General features: G+C 40.2%; 17 non-coding genes across 17 annotated transcripts in view; all 17 read right to left on the reverse strand.

Annotated features, from left to right (window-relative positions):
- LOC132134841 (5S ribosomal RNA) overlaps positions 1-94 on the reverse strand; it is a 119-nt gene extending 25 nt beyond the window's left edge. Inside the window, exon 1 of the ribosomal RNA XR_009429817.1 lies at positions 1-94. This exon is cut by the window's left edge and continues 25 nt beyond it. This is a non-coding gene — a ribosomal RNA (5S ribosomal RNA).
- Positions 95-178: 84 nt separating this feature from the next.
- LOC132135737 (5S ribosomal RNA) lies at positions 179-297 on the reverse strand. Its single transcript, XR_009430664.1, has one exon. It is a non-coding gene; the product is annotated as a 5S ribosomal RNA (ribosomal RNA).
- A 708-nt stretch (positions 298-1,005) lies between these two features.
- On the reverse strand, positions 1,006-1,124 carry LOC132134842 (5S ribosomal RNA). The gene has a single exon (XR_009429818.1). It is a non-coding gene; the product is annotated as a 5S ribosomal RNA (ribosomal RNA).
- Positions 1,125-1,729: 605 nt separating this feature from the next.
- Positions 1,730-1,848, reverse strand: LOC132134843 (5S ribosomal RNA). Its single transcript, XR_009429819.1, has one exon. It is a non-coding gene; the product is annotated as a 5S ribosomal RNA (ribosomal RNA).
- An 84-nt stretch (positions 1,849-1,932) lies between these two features.
- Positions 1,933-2,051, reverse strand: LOC132136017 (5S ribosomal RNA). The gene has a single exon (XR_009430925.1). It is a non-coding gene; the product is annotated as a 5S ribosomal RNA (ribosomal RNA).
- Positions 2,052-2,542: 491 nt separating this feature from the next.
- On the reverse strand, positions 2,543-2,661 carry LOC132134844 (5S ribosomal RNA). The gene has a single exon (XR_009429820.1). It is a non-coding gene; the product is annotated as a 5S ribosomal RNA (ribosomal RNA).
- An 84-nt stretch (positions 2,662-2,745) lies between these two features.
- On the reverse strand, positions 2,746-2,864 carry LOC132136018 (5S ribosomal RNA). Its single transcript, XR_009430926.1, has one exon. It is a non-coding gene; the product is annotated as a 5S ribosomal RNA (ribosomal RNA).
- A 491-nt stretch (positions 2,865-3,355) lies between these two features.
- Positions 3,356-3,474, reverse strand: LOC132134845 (5S ribosomal RNA). Its single transcript, XR_009429821.1, has one exon. It is a non-coding gene; the product is annotated as a 5S ribosomal RNA (ribosomal RNA).
- Positions 3,475-3,558: 84 nt separating this feature from the next.
- LOC132135738 (5S ribosomal RNA) lies at positions 3,559-3,677 on the reverse strand. The gene has a single exon (XR_009430665.1). It is a non-coding gene; the product is annotated as a 5S ribosomal RNA (ribosomal RNA).
- An 821-nt stretch (positions 3,678-4,498) lies between these two features.
- Positions 4,499-4,617, reverse strand: LOC132134846 (5S ribosomal RNA). The gene has a single exon (XR_009429822.1). It is a non-coding gene; the product is annotated as a 5S ribosomal RNA (ribosomal RNA).
- Positions 4,618-4,701: 84 nt separating this feature from the next.
- LOC132136019 (5S ribosomal RNA) lies at positions 4,702-4,820 on the reverse strand. The gene has a single exon (XR_009430927.1). It is a non-coding gene; the product is annotated as a 5S ribosomal RNA (ribosomal RNA).
- Positions 4,821-5,311: 491 nt separating this feature from the next.
- On the reverse strand, positions 5,312-5,430 carry LOC132135901 (5S ribosomal RNA). The gene has a single exon (XR_009430817.1). It is a non-coding gene; the product is annotated as a 5S ribosomal RNA (ribosomal RNA).
- Positions 5,431-5,514: 84 nt separating this feature from the next.
- LOC132136021 (5S ribosomal RNA) lies at positions 5,515-5,633 on the reverse strand. Its single transcript, XR_009430929.1, has one exon. It is a non-coding gene; the product is annotated as a 5S ribosomal RNA (ribosomal RNA).
- Positions 5,634-6,124: 491 nt separating this feature from the next.
- LOC132135310 (5S ribosomal RNA) lies at positions 6,125-6,243 on the reverse strand. Its single transcript, XR_009430260.1, has one exon. It is a non-coding gene; the product is annotated as a 5S ribosomal RNA (ribosomal RNA).
- Positions 6,244-6,327: 84 nt separating this feature from the next.
- LOC132135740 (5S ribosomal RNA) lies at positions 6,328-6,446 on the reverse strand. Its single transcript, XR_009430666.1, has one exon. It is a non-coding gene; the product is annotated as a 5S ribosomal RNA (ribosomal RNA).
- Positions 6,447-6,937: 491 nt separating this feature from the next.
- LOC132134847 (5S ribosomal RNA) lies at positions 6,938-7,056 on the reverse strand. The gene has a single exon (XR_009429823.1). It is a non-coding gene; the product is annotated as a 5S ribosomal RNA (ribosomal RNA).
- An 84-nt stretch (positions 7,057-7,140) lies between these two features.
- Positions 7,141-7,259, reverse strand: LOC132136022 (5S ribosomal RNA). The gene has a single exon (XR_009430930.1). It is a non-coding gene; the product is annotated as a 5S ribosomal RNA (ribosomal RNA).
- Positions 7,260-7,500: the final 241 nt, after the last annotated feature.

Below are 7,500 nucleotides of genomic sequence, written 5' to 3' on the forward strand. Positions count from 1 at the left end.
GCGGTCTCCCATCCAAGTACTAACCAGGCCCAAACCTGCTTAGCTTCCGAGATCAGACGAGATCGGGCATAGCCAGGCTGGTATGGCCGTAAGCGAAGGAGGCTGCAAAGAGAGGGCTATTTAAAGATCAGCCACTATAACTGCCAGTGCATTATATAAGTAGAGAAGGAAACCTAAAAGCTTACAGCACCTGGTATTCCCAGGCGGTCTCCCATCCAAGTACTAACCAGGCCCAAACCTGCTTAGCTTCCGAGATCAGACGAGATCGGGCATAGCCATGCTGGTATGGCCGTAAGCGAACGAGGCTGCAAAGAGAGGGCTATTTAAAGATCAGCCACTATAATCGGTATTTCCAGGCAGTCTCCCATCCAAGTACTAACTGGGCCCAAACCTGCTTAGATTCTGAGATTGGGCATTGACTCTTTATTTATTTAAAAAATTTTTTGCAAATTTATTACATAATTACTGAAAATTTCCAAAAGTACTAACCTGGCCAAAACCTGTTTCGGTTTTCTAAGACTGGGCATTGACTCTTTTTTTTTTTTTTTTTTTTTGCAAGATTATTAGACAATTAGTGAAAATTTTCAAAAGTACTAACCAGGCCCAAACCTGTTTCGGTTTTCTAAGACTGGGCATTGACTCTTTTTTTTTTTTTTTTTTTTGCTAGATTATTAGACAATTAATGAAAAGTTCCAAAACTACTAAGCAGGCCCAAACCTGTTTCGGTTTTCTAAGACTGGGCATTGACTCTTTTTTTTTTTTTTTTTTTTTTTTTGCTAGATTATTAGACAATTAGTGAAAAGTTCCAAAACTACTAAACAGGCCCAAACCTGTTTCGGTTTTCTAAGACTGGGCATTGACTCTTTTTTTTTTTTTTTTATTTATGCAAAACTCTTAGATAATTACTGAAAAATTCCAAAAGTACTGGGCTGCAAAGAGAGGGCTATTTAAAGATCAGCCACTATAACCGCCAGTGCATTATATAAGTAGAGAAGGAAACCTAAAAGCTTACAGCACCTGGTATTCCCAGGCGGTCTCCCATCCAAGTACTAACCAGGCCCAAACCTGCTTAGCTTCCGAGATCAGACGAGATCGGGCATAGCCAGGCTGGTATGGCCGTAAGCGAAGGAGGCTGCAAAGAGAGGGCTATTTAAAGATCAGCCACTATAATCGGTATTTCCAAGCAGTCTCCCATCCAAGTACTAACTGGGCCCAAACCTGCTTAGATTCTGAGATTGGGCATTGACTCTTTATTTATTTAATTTTTTTTTTTGCAAATTTATTACATAATTACTGAAAATTTCCAAAAGTACTAACCAGGCCCAAACCTGTTTCGGTTTTCTAAGACTGGGCATTGACTCTTTTTTTTTTTTTTTTTTTTTGCTAGATTATTAGACAATTAATGAAAAGTTCCAAAACTACTAAACAGGCCCAAACCTGTTTCGGTTTTCTAAGACTGGGCATTGACTCTTTTTTTTTTTTTTTTTTTTTTGCTAGATTATTAGACAATTAGTGAAAAGTTCCAAAACTACTAAACAGGCCCAAACCTGTTTCGGTTTTCTAAGACTGGGCATTGACTCTTTTTTTTTTTTTTTTTTTTTTTATTTATGCAAAACTCTTAGATAATTACTGAAAAATTCCAAAAGTACTGGGCTGCAAAGAGAGGGCTATTTAAAGATCAGCCACTATAACCGCCAGTGCATTATATAAGTAGAGAAGGAAACCTAAAAGCTTACAGCACCTGGTATTCCCAGGCGGTCTCCCATCCAAGTACTAACCAGGCCCAAACCTGCTTAGCTTCCGAGATCAGACGAGATCGGGCATAGCCAGGCTGGTATGGCCGTAAGCGAAGGAGGCTGCAAAGAGAGGGCTATTTAAAGATCAGCCACTATAACTGCCAGTGAATTATATAAGTAGAGAAGGAAACCTAAAAGCTTACAGCACCTGGTATTCCAAGGCGGTCTCCCATCCAAGTACTAACCAGGCCCAAACCTGCTTAGCTTCCGAGATCAGACGAGATCGGGCATAGCCATGCTGGTATGGCCGTAAGCGAACGAGGCTGCAAAGAGAGGGCTATTTAAAGATCAGCCACTATAATCGGTATTTCCAGGTAGTCTCCCATCCAAGTACTAACTGGGCCCAAACCTGCTTAGATTCTGAGATTGGGCATTGACTCTTTATTTATTTAAAAATTTTTTTGCAAATTTATTACATAATTACTGAAAATTTCCAAAAGTACTAACCTGGCCCAAACCTGTTTCGGTTTTCTAAGACTGGGCATTGACTCTTTTTTTTTTTTTTTTTTTTGCAAGATTATTAGACAATTAGTGAAAATTTTCAAAAGTACTAACCAGGCCCAAACCTGTTTCGGTTTTCTAAGACTGGGCATTGACTCTTTTTTTTTTTTTTTTTTTTTACTTATGCAAAACTCTTAGATAATTACTGAAAAATTCCAAAAGTACTGGGCTGCAAAGAGAGGGCTATTTAAAGATCAGCCACTATAACCGCCAGTGCATTATATAAGTAGAGAAGGAAACCTAAAAGCTTACAGCACCTGGTATTCCCAGGCGGTCTCCCATCCAAGTACTAACCAGGCCCAAACCTGCTTAGCTTCCGAGATCAGACGAGATCGGGCATAGCCAGGCTGGTATGGCCGTAAGCGAAGGAGGCTGCAAAGAGAGGGCTATTTAAAGATCAGCCACTATAACTGCCAGTGCATTATATAAGTAGAGAAGGAAACCTAAAAGCTTACAGCACCTGGTATTCCAAGGCGGTCTCCCATCCAAGTACTAACCAGGCCCAAACCTGCTTAGCTTCCGAGATCAGACGAGATCGGGCATAGCCATGCTGGTATGGCCGTAAGCGAACGAGGCTGCAAAGAGAGGGCTATTTAAAGATCAGCCACTATAATCGGTATTTCCAGGTAGTCTCCCATCCAAGTACTAACTGGGCCCAAACCTGCTTAGATTCTGAGATTGGGCATTGACTCTTTATTTATTTAAAAAAATTTTTGCAAATTTATTACATAATTACTGAAAATTTCCAAAAGTACTAACCTGGCCCAAACCTGTTTCGGTTTTCTAAGACTGGGCATTGACTCTTTTTTTTTTTTTTTTTTTTGCAAGATTATTAGACAATTAGTGAAAATTTTCAAAAGTACTAACCAGGCCCAAACCTGTTTCGGTTTTCTAAGACTGGGCATTGACTCTTTTTTTTTTTTTTTTTTTTTACTTATGCAAAACTCTTAGATAATTACTGAAAAATTCCAAAAGTACTGGGCTGCAAAGAGAGGGCTATTTAAAGATCAGCCACTATAACCGCCAGTGCATTATATAAGTAGAGAAGGAAACCTAAAAGCTTACAGCACCTGGTATTCCCAGGCGGTCTCCCATCCAAGTACTAACCAGGCCCAAACCTGCTTAGCTTCCGAGATCAGACGAGATCGGGCATAGCCAGGCTGGTATGGCCGTAAGCGAAGGAGGCTGCAAAGAGAGGGCTATTTAAAGATCAGCCACTATAACTGCCAGTGCATTATATAAGTAGAGAAGGAAACCTAAAAGCTTACAGCACCTGGTATTCCCAGGCGGTCTCCCATCCAAGTACTAACCAGGCCCAAACCTGCTTAGCTTCCGAGATCAGACGAGATCGGGCATAGCCATGCTGGTATGGCCGTAAGCGAACGAGGCTGCAAAGAGAGGGCTATTTAAAGATCAGCCACTATAATCGGTATTTCCAGGCAGTCTCCCATCCAAGTACTAACTGGGCCCAAACCTGCTTAGATTCTGAGATTGGGCATTGACTCTTTATTTATTTAAAAATTTTTTTGCAAATTTATTACATAATTACTGAAAATTTCCAAAAGTACTAACCTGGCCCAAACCTGTTTCGGTTTTCTAAGACTGGGCATTGACTCTTTTTTTTTTTTTTTTTTTTTGCAAGATTATTAGACAATTAGTGAAAATTTTCAAAAGTACTAACCAGGCCCAAACCTGTTTCGGTTTTCTAAGACTGGGCATTGACTCTTTTTTTTTTTTTTTTTTTTGCTAGATTATTAGACAATTAATGAAAAGTTCCAAAACTACTAAGCAGGCCCAAACCTGTTTCGGTTTTCTAAGACTGGGCATTGACTCTTTTTTTTTTTTTTTTTTTTTGCTAGATTATTAGACAATTAATGAAAAGTTCCAAAACTACTAAACAGGCCCAAACCTGTTTCGGTTTTCTAAGACTGGGCATTGACTCTTTTTTTTTTTTTTTTTTTTTTGCTAGATTATTAGACAATTAGTGAAAAGTTCCAAAACTACTAAACAGGCCCAAACCTGTTTCGGTTTTCTAAGACTGGGCATTGACTCTTTTTTTTTTTTTTTTTTTTTTTATTTATGCAAAACTCTTAGATAATTACTGAAAAATTCCAAAAGTACTGGGCTGCAAAGAGAGGGCTATTTAAAGATCAGCCACTATAACCGCCAGTGCATTATATAAGTAGAGAAGGAAACCTAAAAGCTTACAGCACCTGGTATTCCCAGGCGGTCTCCCATCCAAGTACTAACCAGGCCCAAACCTGCTTAGCTTCCGAGATCAGACGAGATCGGGCATAGCCAGGCTGGTATGGCCGTAAGCGAAGGAGGCTGCAAAGAGAGGGCTATTTAAAGATCAGCCACTATAACTGCCAGTGAATTATATAAGTAGAGAAGGAAACCTAAAAGCTTACAGCACCTGGTATTCCAAGGCGGTCTCCCATCCAAGTACTAACCAGGCCCAAACCTGCTTAGCTTCCGAGATCAGACGAGATCGGGCATAGCCATGCTGGTATGGCCGTAAGCGAACGAGGCTGCAAAGAGAGGGCTATTTAAAGATCAGCCACTATAATCGGTATTTCCAGGTAGTCTCCCATCCAAGTACTAACTGGGCCCAAACCTGCTTAGATTCTGAGATTGGGCATTGACTCTTTATTTATTTAAACATTTTTTTGCAAATTTATTACATAATTACTGAAAATTTCCAAAAGTACTAACCTGGCCCAAACCTGTTTCGGTTTTCTAAGACTGGGCATTGACTCTTTTTTTTTTTTTTTTTTTTGCAAGATTATTAGACAATTAGTGAAAATTTTCAAAAGTACTAACCAGGCCCAAACCTGTTTCGGTTTTCTAAGACTGGGCATTGACTCTTTTTTTTTTTTTTTTTTTTTACTTATGCAAAACTCTTAGATAATTACTGAAAAATTCCAAAAGTACTGGGCTGCAAAGAGAGGGCTATTTAAAGATCAGCCACTATAACCGCCAGTGCATTATATAAGTAGAGAAGGAAACCTAAAAGCTTACAGCACCTGGTATTCCCAGGCGGTCTCCCATCCAAGTACTAACCAGGCTCAAACCTGCTTAGCTTCCGAGATCAGACGAGATCGGGCATAGCCAGGCTGGTATGGCCGTAAGCGAAGGAGGCTGCAAAGAGAGGGCTATTTAAAGATCAGCCACTATAACTGCCAGTGAATTATATAAGTAGAGAAGGAAACCTAAAAGCTTACAGCACCTGGTATTCCAAGGCGGTCTCCCATCCAAGTACTAACCAGGCCCAAACCTGCTTAGCTTCCGAGATCAGACGAGATCGGGCATAGCCATGCTGGTATGGCCGTAAGCGAACGAGGCTGCAAAGAGAGGGCTATTTAAAGATCAGCCACTATAATCGGTATTTCCAGGTAGTCTCCCATCCAAGTACTAACTGGGCCCAAACCTGCTTAGATTCTGAGATTGGGCATTGACTCTTTATTTATTTAAACATTTTTTTGCAAATTTATTACATAATTACTGAAAATTTCCAAAAGTACTAACCTGGCCCAAACCTGTTTCGGTTTTCTAAGACTGGGCATTGACTCTTTTTTTTTTTTTTTTTTTTGCAAGATTATTAGACAATTAGTGAAAATTTTCAAAAGTACTAACCAGGCCCAAACCTGTTTCGGTTTTCTAAGACTGGGCATTGACTCTTTTTTTTTTTTTTTTTTTTTACTTATGCAAAACTCTTAGATAATTACTGAAAAATTCCAAAAGTACTGGGCTGCAAAGAGAGGGCTATTTAAAGATCAGCCACTATAACCGCCAGTGCATTATATAAGTAGAGAAGGAAACCTAAAAGCTTACAGCACCTGGTATTCCCAGGCGGTCTCCCATCCAAGTACTAACCAAGCCCAAACCTGCTTAGCTTCCGAGATCAGACGAGATCGGGCATAGCCAGGCTGGTATGGCCGTAAGCGAAGGAGGCTGCAAAGAGAGGGCTATTTAAAGATCAGCCACTATAACTGCCAGTGCATTATATAAGTAGAGAAGGAAACCTAAAAGCTTACAGCACCTGGTATTCCCAGGCGGTCTCCCATCCAAGTACTAACCAGGCCCAAACCTGCTTAGCTTCCGAGATCAGACGAGATCGGGCATAGCCATGCTGGTATGGCCGTAAGCGAACGAGGCTGCAAAGAGAGGGCTATTTAAAGATCAGCCACTATAATCGGTATTTCCAGGTAGTCTCCCATCCAAGTACTAACTGGGCCCAAACCTGCTTAGATTCTGAGATTGGGCATTGACTCTTTATTTATTTAAAAAAATTTTTGCAAATTTATTACATAATTACTGAAAATTTCCAAAAGTACTAACCTGGCCCAAACCTGTTTCGGTTTTCTAAGACTGGGCATTGACTCTTTTTTTTTGTTTTTTTTTTGCAAGATTATTAGACAATTAGTGAAAATTTTCAAAAGTACTAACCAGGCCCAAACCTGTTTCGGTTTTCTAAGACTGGGCATTGACTCTTTTTTTTTTTTTTTTTTTTTACTTATGCAAAACTCTTAGATAATTACTGAAAAATTCCAAAAGTACTGGGCTGCAAAGAGAGGGCTATTTAAAGATCAGCCACTATAACCGCCAGTGCATTATATAAGTAGAGAAGGAAACCTAAAAGCTTACAGCACCTGGTATTCCCAGGCGGTCTCCCATCCAAGTACTAACCAGGCCCAAACCTGCTTAGCTTCCGAGATCAGACGAGATCGGGCATAGCCAGGCTGGTATGGCCGTAAGCGAAGGAGGCTGCAAAGAGAGGGCTATTTAAAGATCAGCCACTATAACTGCCAGTGCATTATATAAGTAGAGAAGGAAACCTAAAAGCTTACAGCACCTGGTATTCCAAGGCGGTCTCCCATCCAAGTACTAACCAGGCCCAAACCTGCTTAGCTTCCGAGATCAGACGAGATCGGGCATAGCCATGCTGGTATGGCCGTAAGCGAACGAGGCTGCAAAGAGAGGGCTATTTAAAGATCAGCCACTATAATCGGTATTTCCAGGTAGTCTCCCATCCAAGTACTAACTGGGCCCAAACCTGCTTAGATTCTGAGATTGGGCATTGACTCTTTATTTATTTAAAAAATTTTTTGCAAATTTATTACATAATTACTGAAAATTTCCAAAAGTACTAACCTGGCCCAAACCTGTTTCGGTTTTCTAAGACTGGGCATTGACTCTTTTT

Source organism: Carassius carassius, unplaced genomic scaffold, assembly GCF_963082965.1.
Source record: "Carassius carassius unplaced genomic scaffold, fCarCar2.1 SCAFFOLD_60, whole genome shotgun sequence".
NCBI lineage: Eukaryota > Metazoa > Chordata > Actinopteri > Cypriniformes > Cyprinidae > Carassius > Carassius carassius.